The 14,843-nt window shown below is 47.8% G+C and overlaps 1 protein-coding gene across 1 annotated transcript in view; it reads left to right on the top strand.

The window, feature by feature from the left end:
- The first annotated feature begins 561 nt into the window (after positions 1 to 561).
- Positions 562 to 14,843, top strand: part of SMPD3 (sphingomyelin phosphodiesterase 3) — a 92,044-nt gene continuing 77,762 nt past the window's right edge. The window contains exon 1 of the mRNA XM_050773336.1: positions 562 to 895. The gene's annotated coding sequence lies outside the window, so the exon portion shown is untranslated. The remainder of the gene's footprint in view (positions 896 to 14,843) is intronic.

Here is a 14,843-nt window from a genome sequence, read left to right as displayed (position 1 = left end):
TGTGAAGGAGGCCAGGACCTGCGATGGGAAGACGGAGACGGGAAGGCCCTGGTAGCCCAAGGGATGACCAAAAGTGAAGCGCTCCTCTATGACAAGATTGAGACAAAAATAAAGGAATAAAGTTCTGAATGCGGTGGGAGAGTCTCCTCCGTCCTCCCTCACCTTTGCTGGGCAGGAACCAAAGCGGCTTGCCCTCGGTTTGCCCCATCACTGACGGGTGTGGTGGGGGCACAGCTCTTCGCCCTTCTTCTCAGATAGGAAAACTGAGGCCCCGGGTCCTGAAGCAGAAATCAAGGTTTTCTCCTCGAAATGGCCTCCCAAGAGGCTGCCCGGGGTCTCACACGATCCTTCGAGGGTCCTGCGGCCTGCCCCACTTCTCTGCCAGCCATCCTCGCCTGGTCGTCTTTGCTATGGAAACGGTCCTCCCGCCCTGCTCCGCGCCTCCGTGTCTTCAGTGGACCCTGGGAAATGCAGTCCCTCTCTGTTTGCCTGCCCGCGGCGTGAGCCCACTCCGCGTCCTTAAAGAACTATAAGTCCCAGAAGGCTGTGTGAAACTCCACCGGTCTCTGGGGGATGTGGTCTTGAAGGAGAGACCCAGGAACCAGCGGGCGGGGCCGGAGGGAGAGGGGACGACGCCCCCAATGGGCAGACTCCTGGGCGGGGTCCGGGTCACCATTGGCTACGGCGGCGCGAAGGAGGCGGGGTCAGAGGAATGAAGCGCGGAGCTGTTCGCCGCTCCAGGTGCTGAGTCTGAGGGAGGCTCCGGACCCGAGAGCCGCGAGAGCAGCCGCCGCTGCAGCCGCCGCCAGATCTGCGGCCGGGAGCCCGGGCTGAGGAGCCGGGAGGAGCAGGGTGCGCTGCCGGGCGCTGACCGCCCTCCCGCCCGCCGTCAGAGGTCGGTGCTGCTGAATTCGCTTTTGTTTTCTTGGGGAGGGGGCGAACCGAGGCGTGAGGGGCTCGGGGAGTTGACGGGACGTGTTCTCGCTGCTCTCAGGACCGTGGGTCCCGGACAGCCATAGACTGACTAGGGGCCTCCTGTGGCCCGGCGCCGGAGGTCGGAGCAGCTTGGGTTAGTTTTTGTTTTATCGTGGAGAAGGCTTTTGAGTATGAGGGTCGAGGGCTGGGGGACACCACCCCCAATCTCTCCTGGGAGAGCGAGGAGGCTTGGACCCTCCTTCCCACTGTGCCTGGTGACCGGACTGCTCGGATTACTGAGGACGGGAGGTGGGGGTGTTGTGGGATGAGGGGACTGGAGGCAGGGGGACCCCTCCCCGCAACACTTCGGCTGCTCGAGGTTACAAAGGAGTCTGGTGGTGATGGATGAGATCGCGGACCGCTATCCCCAGCCCAGACCCTCCCAGGGTTATTAAAGAAAGGCGTCTTGGGATGCCGGGAAGACTCTTCCCCAGACCCCTTCCTCCACACTCGCCCCCTCCCTATCCCCCCTCCTCCCCAGGCCCTAGGGTTTTGTAAAGAGGAGGATCGAGGATGTGGACGAGACAGAGGACTCTTACCCCTTCCACTTGGACCCTCCTAGGTTATTGGTGAGGGGTGGAATTGGGATGTGGCAGGGAAAGGCTGGGAGACCCCTCCCCATCCTACTCGGAGTCGCGGGTGGAGGAAAGCACTGACTCTCGGAATCCCCCGCGCTCGGGCCCGCGCCTAGGGTTGGGTGGCCTGGGTGTGGGAGGTGGTGTAGGGGGATGTAAGAGGAGACGAGGGACCCCTCCCCATCTCTCCCCACCCGGGCCTCATCTCCCAGGCCCTCCCTACCTGGATCCAGGCCTGGGGCTCTAAGTCGAGACGACCCTCACTAGCCCACCACGCCCCGGGGACTGAGCCTCTGGCACCTCAGCTGGGGCCCAACCCCAGATGGGCATGTGCAGAGCGGGACGGGGCGGATCTCCTCTCAAGCACTCAAGAGCTCCAGGTAAATGCTACCCCCAACCTCGTGCCCGCGAATCTTTGGGGGCTGCTCCGCTCCGATGCAGGGCGCACCCCAAACCGAGGCTCGGGGACCTGCTTCTAGGACCCGTGGTGGCTGTTCCCAGGCACGGGGCTTTCGCGCTCGGCCCAGGCATCCTCGAGAGGACAAAGCGGCGGTCGCTGCACTGGCAGGCCTGCGCCGCGGGCTGGGCGGGGGGCGCGGCCTCGGAGGGGGGGCTTCGGGCGCGGCGCGGGCAGCTTCCACAGAAACGTGCTGGGAGCGGGGCGGGAGACAAAGCGCACGGGCTTCTAGCGGGCCAGCGCGAGCCGGGATGGAAAATCCCGAGGGAGGAGGCGGCTGAGCCGGGGCAGGGCACTATGCCCCACATCTTTCTCTTTTCCCATACCCCCTACCCTAAGGCCAGCCAGGCACCTAGGATTCTGTGCACACGATGGTAAACAGGGCCCCTTCGGGGGCCGGTACGGGGGGCGTTCAGGACCTGTGACCTGTGACCACTAGGACAGGGACAGGTGAGGGCTCCACCTTGAGCAAGGGGCCTGGAGTTCACGGGGCATGAGTGGACCAGGATCCAGAGGGACATCCTGACTGGACCCTCCCACGCCCCATCAGCCATGTTAGGTCAAATTTGGTTCTGGGGTGGGGATGTGTTTAAATGTGTGAGGGTTTGCATGGATGATGGTGTGGGTCAGAGTGTGGGTGTGAATGTGTGACCGGTTGAATGTACCCATGTGTGTTTCAGTCTTCATGTGTGTGACACGGCCAGAGCTTGTGCTTCTGGCTGTGTGTGTGTGTGTGTGTGTGTGTGTATGTAGGTGAACCACTTACTCATTTACTGCTGGACTTGGATGTTGTGGGGGTGGGGAGCAGGGTAGTCACATCTTCAACTCTCAAGCCACAGCAATGGCCTAGGGTCTGAGCGGATGCCCTCAGGGTGAAGGCAGCTTCAGGTTGCTTTGTGCCTAGCCTGCCTGGCCTGCGTAAGGCCCAGTAAGTGGGGAGTTCACAAGTATGTGGAGACTTCTTCAGCCCTTCTGAGGTCTCAGGTCTGACCCTAACATACTCACCAGTGCCCTGTCCTTCCCATTTTATCAGAAGCTTTATCCTACTGTAATAGGCTGCTCCAAAGACCAGAATTCTGCCCCCTCACCACCACCATGTGCTTCCAAGTGAGGCTTAGCAGGGGACTCATCAACAGAGTCACTTATGATGTGGGTGCAAGACTACGTGGCAAGACAACTTTTGCCGCTTTGGCCTCCATGTCTGGAAGGGCATGGCACTGATGTTGCTGGTCAGTCACAGGTGGTGTCTCAGAAATACTAGGTACACTCAGACAAAAAACAAGGGTAACACAGACGTACACTACAAGGTGATACCCCTAGAGGATGAGCATGGCCCTCCCAAACTTGCCCTCCCCAATAAGTTACCCTGATCTCACAGCGCTTGTATAGCAAAGGTACTGTGCAGCTTTGAGATAATCTTCACAGAGATCTACTTCCCATAGGATGAGAGACCAGATGATGGCCAGCAGAACAGCAGAAAGAGCAGGTACCACACAATGTAGCCACCATCTATCTAACCCAGGCTGCCTGGTCCAGTTCCCACAAGTATCCACTCCCAGTGTCCACAGCGACCTCTGCTGGAAAGAGGTTAAACCAGACACAATTTGGCAACTAACACTCCCCCACGGTGTAGAGGCTCAGAGTGGGTGTGAGCGTTGTTAGGTAAAATCACAAACCTTTTTACTGGGGGGCTCCCTCCTACCTTCAGAGTGTCAAGTTGATGTTCTTGTCTGAAGTTCTTTCAAGTTAGTTCAAGCCATGGAATTGCTGCTGTCTTCAGCAATGGAAATGTTTAAAGAGGGCTTGAAGGCCTTTGTTCAAGTTTCTGACCAGTGGAAGGTGGGCATCAAACCCATTTATAAGGATAATGCATGGAAAACACTTACCAAGGTCAAAGAGGTTTAGGCATCTCCTGTCTCTCCCTCTACCTCTACTACTCTCTTCTCCTCTTTTCCTGTTCCACATTTATCCTCTTCTTTCCCTCATTATTAAATTAGTCAATAACATTTTTCAAAAGTAAACCCTCTTTTCCTCAAAAACAATGTAGCCCAGAAAATGAAGGCATCTGGAAGCTATTATCAAATGCAAAAAGCTGCAAATACGGCTCTTCCAGGCCTAATGACAGAAGTGGGGGAGAGAGATGAGACATGCTCAATCCTAAATGCCCATCTGGTGACATGTGTCTCTTCTCCTGGAGTCACTCTGAAGGAATTTCGCACAGTTACAAAATCTTAAGAGCTCCTCAAAGGAAAGAAGGTATTTTAATACCTGGTATTGTTCTTACTTTGGCATCCATGTGATTTGCATTGAACTATGTGACTCAGTATCATAAAGTAAAAATAGGACTTTAATCTCTTCCTTGCCTGTTTGGAAGGTGACTGCATATGGTGTGTTGTGTTCTGCATTGGAGAGTGAAAAGCTAAATTGCCTCATAAATTGAACCACCTGCTTATCCTGATTAGAATGGTGCTTAACATCACCTACAGGCAATAACGTTATTTTATGTTTCTTTTAATTTATACCTGAATCTTTGTCTTGTAAAACATTTCCTCATGCTCATACATTATTACTTTCACTTGAAGTTAATCAAGAATGTTTAATCCTTGTACTGAAGCCAAACAAATTAAATATCAGCAGATTCAGGAAGATGTGGGTGGTGTTTCTGTTCTTTTTGGGCTCAAAAAAAAAATTTGGAGTTCATAGAAAAGAAGGAAAAGGCCCTAAGATTTGGTAAATCTTGTGAGCATTTCTGAAAGCCTCCTTAGAAATTTCCAGAAGGGCTGGTCATGTTGAAGAATCTGAACATGCATGCAAGTGGCAGCATGCATGCTGGAAATGAGACTGCAGCCCTGGCATTCCTAAATCACTGCACTAATGCAGCCTTTGGAAAATTTCCCAAGACCCTCCTGTTCCCTGGGGCAGCCGGCTCGATCGCTGTGGAGTAGAGCTGTCCAAGGTTCTGGAGTGCTGGCCTCACCCACCTGGTGGGAAGGGAGGACTTCAGGGTGTGGACTAGAAGCAAGAGCTGAGGGCCATGGCCTCCGAGAGGATTCCCCCAAAGCTGATTACAGAATGGAATAGGAGGAAACAGAGCTGTGGAGGGTATTACTGAATTACTTCGAATGAACTCATCAGCAATCCCTGTTTAAAGAATTATGAGCTAATAAGAGGAGACATTTTCTGACTCAGGCTCTTCACATGTAAGAATGTATTTAATCCTCACAGTCCTATGAGGTAGGTGGTGGCATAATTCCCACTTTCAAGGTGAGGAAACAAAGCTTTGAGGGCTTTCCCAGGGTTGCACAGAAAGGGAAGAGTTTAGGTTCCATCCTGGATCTCAAACTCTGGAAGTTCCTCCTTACCACTGTTTTTCCCTATTGCTATTATAGAAATAAAATTGAACTATTGGATTGTCCTATGTAAGGTTATAACCAAATGCCAGAGGAATAGGATTGGGGGCCAACTAGGATTTAGACACAAATCAGTCTTTTCAAGTTCAGCAAGGATAGTGCCACCTACTTTACATCTTATCCAGGTTTGTTAACTGAACTTGTTTACCAAAGAATGGGGAGAGGGCAGTATAATGACCCTCATGACCAATAGCCCAGGGGTTTCTTTCCAGCGTGGAAAATTTTCATAGGAAGCCAAGCGTAGATGGCAACAAAGTGTTGTCATTGTTTTTCCTTTTTAAGAAAGGAAGGAAAATTTAAAAAAATGAGGAAGCTGTTATTATTTGACAAAGAGTACACATAGAGCCAAAGAAATAGAGCTTATCTTTATTTCCTAGCATCCTGTTACAAAGCTGAAGACACTCTTATTGTTAAGAGATTCCTTCCACCTATTCCCACTCTCAGATTTTCATAGCAAAGCCTCTAACACCTAAATAAAATTCTCACTGTGTGGGCCTCAGCCAATCTCAGGGAAGCATTACATTCCTGTCCTTATGCCACCCAACCAAAGCTCTACCTCCATATGTGGCTGCAAGACTCTAGAAGGTGGGAAGGTTTGGGGTTTGGTGAATTTCAGACCACAAGTCTGGTCCTCCTAAAGTGGCAGTTCCAACTGCTCCAATCTTGCAACATACACAGGGACTGGTTTCTGAGAACTCCCCTTTCAGTTTGGGTGTCTAAAGAGGGTAGAAAGGAATGAACTTACATTTTTTCTCCTCTCCCAGGGCCTCAGTCTGTACAACACTCAGATAGGGGGTTAGCCTTTTAAGAAAAATGCTTCATATCCAGCTGAGTCTCCATTACATTTTGAGTGATTTCTTCCCCTTCCAAGTTGGGGCTTTGCAGAGCTCTGATGAAAGGAGCAAAGGCTGCTACTGCTTCTTCCGAGGGCACTTGGAAGCCAAGGACCCGGCACCCCGTCTGGGTCTGCTCTGACTCATATGACTGCAGACAGATTTGATTGTTTTCTTATTTAGAGTCATTAATTAACTCTCCTCAGCATCAGAACAGCATGTAATAAGAAGGAGACCATTTGCGGGGGTCTCTAGGCAGCCATGTCTAGGGCTGAGTACCATCTCCTTTGCACACAGGATCAGGAAATGGTTTCTAATCCTGGCTATAACCCTTCAGAAATCTTAGATTGTTAAGATTTTAGGCCAATATGAGAAAGTGCAATTAATTGCTAAGGCGGTTATGATCATTCTGGCAAAAACTGGGAGGCCTAGGAGTCCCTCAAAGGAGGACTGGATTTCCATTCATTCAACAGACGTTTCTTGTGCCTACAGAAATGTGTCAGGCACAGAGCTGGGCACAGGGAACACAACCACAATGTGGGATAAGTCCTTTCTTACAGAAATCTTGAATGGAACAAGGAAACAGGCACAGAAACCCTGAAAGAATGTGTACTGTAAGCAGAAAGAACTTTAGAAATGGGAAGAATCTTAATAATCATAAACCATCATGTATTTTTTAACATGAGGAAAGAGAGTGAGGGAAGTTGAGGGTTGCTCTGGCCACAGCCCTGGTTAGTGGTTCTAAGATGGGGCTTAGAACCCAGATTTTTTAATGCCTAAAGCATGTTCTTTCCACTGTCCTAAACTGTTGCTCTGTTCATTTAATTATACAAAGGGCACATTTCCATTAATATAGGCTTCTTTGATCCAATACCAATGCAAAACCCAATTTTAAAGTTGAAATAGCCCAGGCACAGTTGCTCATGCCTATAATCCCAACACTTTGGGAGGCTGAGGCGGGAGGCTTGCTTGGGGCCAAGACTTCAAGACTAGCCTGGGTAACATAGTGAGACCCTGTCTCTATAAAAAATGAAAACATTAGCTAGGCATGGTGGTGAATGCTTGTAGTCCCAACTACTTGGGAGGCTGAGATGGGACGGTTGCTTGAGCCTGAGAGTTCAAGGCTGCAATGAGCTGTGATTATACCACCACATCCTAGCCTGGGCAACAGAGCAAGATTCTAAAATTTTTTTAAATTTAAAAATGTTAAAAATAAAGTTGAAATAGAAACAAATAATAGAAAAAATAGGAAAAGTAGAATGTCCTTCTATATATCTGTTGTCCAATATGGGGCCATAAGCACTTGAAATATATCTAGCAGCAATTAAGATGTGCTGTAAGTATAAAACATACACCAGCTTTCAAAAAATTAGTATAAAAAATAATGTAAAATGTTGCATTAGTAATGGTAATATTGATTACAGGTTAAAATAATATTTTAGATATATTAAGTAAAATATATTTAAATTAATTTCACCTGTTTCTTTTTACTTTTGTAATGTAGCCACTAGAAAATTTATATTATATATGTGGCTTGCATTTATAACTCATATTATATTTCTACTGGGCAGTGTTGTTCTAGACTGCTTCCATTTAGGAGGATATTTTCTTTATAAACTGAGGCATTTAGCAAAGTAGGTCTGCAATCAATTAGCCTGGAATTTGAATCCTGGCTCTGCTATTTGGGCTGTGTAACCTTGAGCAAGTTGTGCGTTTGTTTCCTCACCTGTAGAATGAGGTGATAATAAAGCCTGCCTCCTAGATTTCGAGCTAAATCACTTAGAACAGTGACTGACAGGTCCAGAGTGAGTGTTCACTTAATTGTTATTACTATTGGAGGAAGCTTATGAAGTGTTACAAGATAAGGGCTGGGAGGCCGAGACAGGTGGATCACGAGGTCAGGAGATCGAGACCATTCTGGCTAACACGGTGAAACCCCGTCTCTACTAAAAAATACAAAAAACTAGCCGGGTGAGGTGGTGGGTGCCTGTAGTCCCAGCTACTCGGGAGGCTGAGGCAGGAGAATGGCGTAAACCCGGGAGGCGGAGCTTGCAGTGAGCTGAGATCTGGCCACTGCACTCCATCCTGGGTGACACAGCAAGACTCCGTCTCAAAAAAAAAAAAAAAAAAAGATAAGGGCAACAGGAAGGAGAGCAAGCAGACAATTTTCAGATAAATCAAGCTAAAGATTTATTACTAGTTAAAACGTGATTGAAAACACTTGCTAAGTATGTGGCCCCTATTTTCTGACAGATAATGATGTTGAGGAAAGATTTCAAGCCATTTACATAAGCATACAATGAATAAACAAATTAGCTAACTGCATTATGCACAGGTCTTGACTTCAGCTAATGAGTTGAGGAAGAGGATGATTGTACCAGATGACTCAAGAGCTCTAAGTCTCTTGGACTCCCAGATTCCTCAGGGAATGACAACCTTGTGCTCTGGGAGAAAAATTCTGGACAGGAATCAGACATACCCAAGGTCAAAGCTACTCTGCCACTTACTGGGCTTGGTCAAGACACTGAGTCTCAGTTTTCTCTTCTGTAAAATGGAAGTAGTATCAACTCTCTCGCAGGTTGTAGTGAGGATTAAATTACATAATACAAATAAAACATCAGGTACATAGTAGGCACTCAACAAATGATAGCTGTGACTAAATGGGATTTCAGGTATTCTTTAATAGAGAACTTTTTGTTCTTTAATATAGAATTTGCAGTTCAGGCCAAGCACAGTGGCTCATGCCTATAATCCCAGCACTTTGAGAGGTCGAAGCGAATGGATTTCTTTAGTCCAGGAGTTCAAGACCAGCCTGGGCAACATGGTGAAACCCTGTCTCTACTAAAAATACAAAAAATTAGCCAGGCACGGTGTGTGCACCTGTAGTCCCAGCTACTAAGGAGGAGGCTGAGGTGGGAGGATCACCTGAGCATGAAAGGTAGAGGCTGCAGTGAGCCAACATTGCACCACTGTACTCCAGCCTGGGCTACTGGAATGAGACCATTTCAAAAAAACAATGAAAAACAAGAGAGAGAATTTGCTGTTCAGAATCTTCAGAGCCTTTCCTACAACTCTACCGTGTCATTCCCTATCCTTATTCAGTCCCTGAGGAGATTGAATGGACAGTTTCACCTGATTAAGTGTGTCTACACCAAAACGTAGGATCTCAGGAACTTTGGGCACACTCTACACAATCTTTCATGTTCTTCTCTGTCTGATTAATGCACATGAGGCTCTTTCCTGGGATAATGAAGCAAGTAGCAAAATGGGCATTGTTCTCTATCATGTTTACTCTGAAGTTCTGACCTCAGTGTTTAGAGCACTTTACATGTAGCTTTGCTTTAAAAAAGAGATAACATAAATATGGAAACCAGAGCCCAGAGCCATTTCTCCCGACCCCTAGGGCAGACCATGGGTCCATTCACTGCGTAGCTCTGAGGGAACACATATTGTTGCTGTTCTCAACCATTGCCTCTTCTTCCAAAAGTTTGCCTTCTGGAGGAAGACGGCCGAAGACATATGTATTAAGCTCAGTGAAGGCTTATGTTAACAGAGCATGTTGAACTGTAAAGAAAATACTCAGATTAGTCCTATAGGAAAAGTGAGGATCCCTTCAAATGTTTTAGCAGGAGAGCAACACAGTTTCTTGACTCAAAGAGTGGTGGGTGAATTGAGGTGGAGGGAGGCTCACCTCTGGTTCTGTTGAGAGGCCCCTGACTTCCAGGTACCAAGTACCAGTGATAAGTTATCTGGGGATAGTCTGGAGTTAATATGCACATTTTCCTACTTATTCTTTCTTTTGTTCATTCAACAAATGCCAAATGATGGATAGCTACAGTGGGGTGTTTTGAGAACCTTCCCCAGGAGGAGACCAAGGTCTGGCTGGGGAGAGGAGAGACGCTCATATGCAGATTGAACCAAGGAACAGGGGCTGGAGTAACCATAGGAGGCCTGATTAAGGCAGGTTGGCTATGGCAGTGGAAAAGCTATGGATGCCAACCAAACTTGAGTCTGAATCACACTTTTACCACCAAATGTGTGGCCTTGGGCAAGTGCTTTAACCTTTCCAAACTTCCTCTTTCTCCTCTGGGGCAATAAAACTAACTTTTCCTGGGCTGCCATGGAAATTACATGGCAATATATATGAAAATGGTTAGAGACAATACTAACCCTCATTCAAGTGTTTACAGTGGGTCAGGCATTGTGCTCAGCAACACATATGTGTAAAAGAATACCATTATTATCCCTACTTTATAGCTGAGGAAAGCAATGCTCAGGGACTTTAAGTAACTTGCTCAAGGTCATGCAGATAGTAAGAGGACCAGGACCCCAACCCAGGCAATCTGACTGCAGAGCCTGTTCTTAACCCCTGAGATCACTGCTTCTCTGGTTCAAGATCAGCAAGAACCCAATAACTATTATTTTGAAGGAGAGAGAGGTGATTTGTGGGTCAGCTTGTGGAGAAGTCTTATGCTTGGTCTTCAAGCATGGGTACAATATGGAGAATCTCTGAGGGGTGAGTGGGATGGGGAAGGAAGGCAAGGGAAAGTTGTGATCAAATGAACAGGGGTAGGAATGAGAATGCTATGTTCTGGGAGCACTGAAACGGAGAAGTTTCCACATGAAATAGATGTTTGGAAGGAAGAGTTGAGAAAGCCTTGAATGTCAGACTAACAAGTGTTAGAGAATCAAAAAAGTTCATAGGCAAAGAAAGGGATATGAAATCTGAAGCCTTCAGTTTGAGGCATCTCACTGAATCTGGGTAATTTGTGGCAGTGTTGAGTGTGCTCACCAAGTATCTGAAAGCCAGAGCTTCTGGAGGGTATTGCCAGGTAGCACCACAGTCGAGCATTCCTACCAGTACTATTTAGTTTTCAAAGAATTTACATGGTCTTTTCTCTCATTTGGTCTTCACAAAAGCCCTGGGCAGGTGAAGGGTAGCAGGTCTGCCACAAGGATTCCTGCCTGTGTCAAGTTGCAGGCAGGAAAGTCTGCCACGAAGCACAGATGCCAAGAACAGCTGCAGTGCCCAAACCTAAGCACAAAGCTTAGAAGAGGCTTTCTCTGTGAGGGAAGAGAGAAGATTTGCTCCCTGTGCTCTGGGAGGCAGGAAATAGTATCCTTTGGTTCATGATTCCCAGTGACACCCCTGAGCAGCTGCCTCCCAAGGTGGCTGCTGGGAGGGCCTGAGTTGGGGTCACTGCAAATTCCACAGCCCTTTTTGGTTGCAGCACCATCAGTCACCTGCTCCCATGCAAACAGCTTGTTTCACAAAAGATTTTTTTAGACCTGCCATCTTGAATTCATTCTGCTTATTTCTCTGTAGGCTTCAGGGGCTGAAAACCAAACCCCATCCTTCTTAGGCTGGTTAGAAGGAAAATCTGTCTTTTCTAATGGCTGCAGTCGCACTCTGCGCCAGATTTCTCTCCATGGCTATGCTTCTAATGACAATGGAAAACAAAGGCAGGAAGGGAGAGGGGCACAGATGCAGCACTTCTTCCAAGAGACACCAGCAGTTCTGTGGAGGATGCAAGGCAGTGAGGAGGTAACTTTCACAGCTATGAGAGAGTCTCTTGATGAGTAAAGAGTTTTGATGTGCCTGATGATAGAGGATGAAAGAGATCACTGTGTTTTGTTTGAAAAGTCATCCTAGAATTCCAGATGCTCTCCACAGTTCTGGAAGGGTGAATACAAGGGTGGGCAAGGCCACAACAATTTTGACAAGTTGTCCAGGGATAAGACCTTAGTGATTATAAACATATAACTAATGAGAAATGACAAACACCTGGAAATGAAATGTTAAGGCTCATCTGGCCATTGACCCCAGTAACAATGTGTGTCAGCACATGCTGAACTCAACAGGGTTGAATGGTGACTTCTGGAAAATAAAATCAAGTTGGGAAATCAGAATGATAATAATACAGGCACAGATGTTTGGAATGGCTGTGCATCCGAAAGTAGGGCTGTTTGGTTACGTCAGAGCAACTTCATCAGCCAGGACCAAGTGTTCACGCCTTGCTCACACACCTGGTTCCTACTCTGGGTTGAACCCTGTGCCAGACATTGGAGAGATGGAAGTGAATGAGACACAGTCCCTGTCCTCAGGGAGGTAGTCAATTCTAAAACAGAACAAGAGATGCAGTGTAGAAAATGTACAAACGAACATGGCCACTTCATGAAGTTCCCTTCTAGGTGCTTCCTCATGCCTCTGAAATTAATGTAGCCCAACAGGTGAGGCAAGTTGGGATCTTATAAATACTGCCAACCTTATCTCACACCAGGTCTATGCAGACCTGGTATGTGGAACCTGAGGTAGCAGAGTAAAGGCAAAGGAGGTAAAGGCTGGTGTATTTCAGAAGCTTGTATACAGTCAGTGAGGATGATTTGCCTTTGTATTCTTTATTTGAAAGACAAGCTCTTGAGACCCTTTGCCTGCAATTAGAGCATGCTGTCACAAGGGGTACCATGAATTAGTGTGGTCCAAGCAGCCATGTGTCCCACAGGCATGGTATGCTGAGCAAAGTACAGTTTTTCCATTGTTAACCTTCAGAAGAATATAATTTTAAATTAATTGACTATAATGGGATTGCACATTTAATAAGATCAAGCCATAGTAACCTATATGTAGTGAGTGGAGGGTTGTGAATTCATCAACATTCATTTAACAAAATCCATTGTGTGCCTACTACTATGTACAGAGAAAAGCACAAAGTCCCTGCTTGGTACTCAAGTCCTAGAAGGAAGACAGAGATAGATAATTACAGTGCAGTGAGGTAAGTGGTAATATGGAAGGAGGAGCAGAGAGCACTGGGAACATGGAGGAGTGAATAATTCTACCGGGGAAACACACACCACACACACACATGCACACTGTTGTGTGTTGGGTCCAGACAGTAGCACCTGAGTCAGAGGGTTTATATCAACACACACAGAAGGGGAAAAGCCAATGTATTGGAATCCTTTTAGATGCTATAAGGGATTCAGATTGTTCTATTGCATGAACTTGGACATATCACCTCTGTCTCTTGACCTCAGTTTCCTAATCTGGTGCTCTGAGGGTTTGGCAGTGGCTATCTTGACTATGTGGGTAGAGCAGCATGGAGGTTAGAGTAATGACTTTGATCTCCAGTGACCAAGCCTGGGATTGTCCTTGCCCTGAGACCTCCTCAGCACTTGTATGTTGGCACCCTAGTGATGCCACCACTTGATTCCAGCTGAAATGTTCCAAGGAATCATAGAGGATAAGCTAAGATTCTGGTTCCAGAGGAACTTGGTGTTTGTGGGGTACAGACTTTGGTGTAGAGTGGAAATGGTCTAGATCTCCTGAGGTGCCATTGGCTTCACCACCCTCCCCAGTAGCCAGGCTGGCCCTGCCATAGCACTGACCGCTGCACACACTGCCTGCCCCCTTCTCCCCAGTGGTCTTCTGACCTGTGGCCTGTCCCTGAGGCCACTGTTGGGAAAGCCTTGTCCTAGTCAGGCAGAGGATCGCCGACAGCAGGCCAGTCCCACTCCTGCCCCTCCGGCCCCCCAGAAGATGAGGCCCTTCTTGGCCTGGGACTCCCTCTGGAGAACTTGGGCCCTGACAGGATGTCCCTCCCACCCCAGCCAGCCCCCACCCTGCCTTTCCCAGGCCCCAGCCCTCCCTGTCTGTGGCCCTCAGCAGAACAGGCACCTCTGTGTTAGGGGATACAGAGGAGCAACCAACTTGAGTAAATGAAAAAAAAAAAAAAAATGCCAGTGTTTAATTTTAAACAAACCATTTAAAGCTGCTAATTGCCCTATAGAGAGTTTTAATATGCAATATATTAGAGCAATACCTGGTTAAGAGAGCAGACAAATGGAGGCACTGAAAAAGCCCTCACTGAAATTCCATTTACAAGTCTTTAAAAGGACTTTTTAGGTGAATGCCCAGGAAACAATTTGTATGCCCAGGAAATTTCACAGCTGAGACCAATAGGCCTTTACCCACCTGTCTAGGCCAGGGCCAGCTCAAGTCCCCTTCCCCCAACCTACCCTCACTCTGGTCCCTCAGCCCTAGAACCCTCTCTCTGCAGAGTTCATCCCTACCAGCAGGGACCAGATCTGCTCAGGCTGCCTTTCTCAAACAAGGGCCAGTGGAGCCAGAAAGAAGGGCTTCCAAACACAGGTGGTAGTGATGACACTTTCTGCCACGCCTCCTACCCACCACTGCCAAACACACACACCCTGTGGCCTGGACAATCCCTTCATCTTGCAGGAAGCACTGGGGCACCTCCCAGGAGTGGCCTGCCACTCTCCCGCTCCAGGCCTGCAGGACTCCCTTCCTGGAGCTAGCAAACAAAGAAAAACCAACATAGGGCCTTTAAAACCACTCTGCAGAGGATGTCGCCTCCACCAAAGATGAGAAGGGCAGGCTGAGATAAGCAGAGCTGCTTAGAAACCGAACACAGAGTCAAATTAAAACATTCATTGGAGGCAATAGAACGCGGATCAGTGGAGTGAGAAACAAGATGTCTCCCTTCCAAATCACTGCAAAAGAGAAAAGAAATCATCAGCTATGGCTCAAAAGTCAGAAAAGAAAAGAAATGCAGAAAACATAAAACAGATGACA

The sequence above is a fragment of the Macaca thibetana genome, chromosome 20 (genome assembly GCF_024542745.1).
Source record: "Macaca thibetana thibetana isolate TM-01 chromosome 20, ASM2454274v1, whole genome shotgun sequence".
NCBI classification, from domain to species: domain Eukaryota; kingdom Metazoa; phylum Chordata; class Mammalia; order Primates; family Cercopithecidae; genus Macaca; species Macaca thibetana.
The sequence above is the reverse complement of the archived record's forward strand: the minus strand, read 5'-3'. Positions and strand labels throughout refer to the sequence as shown.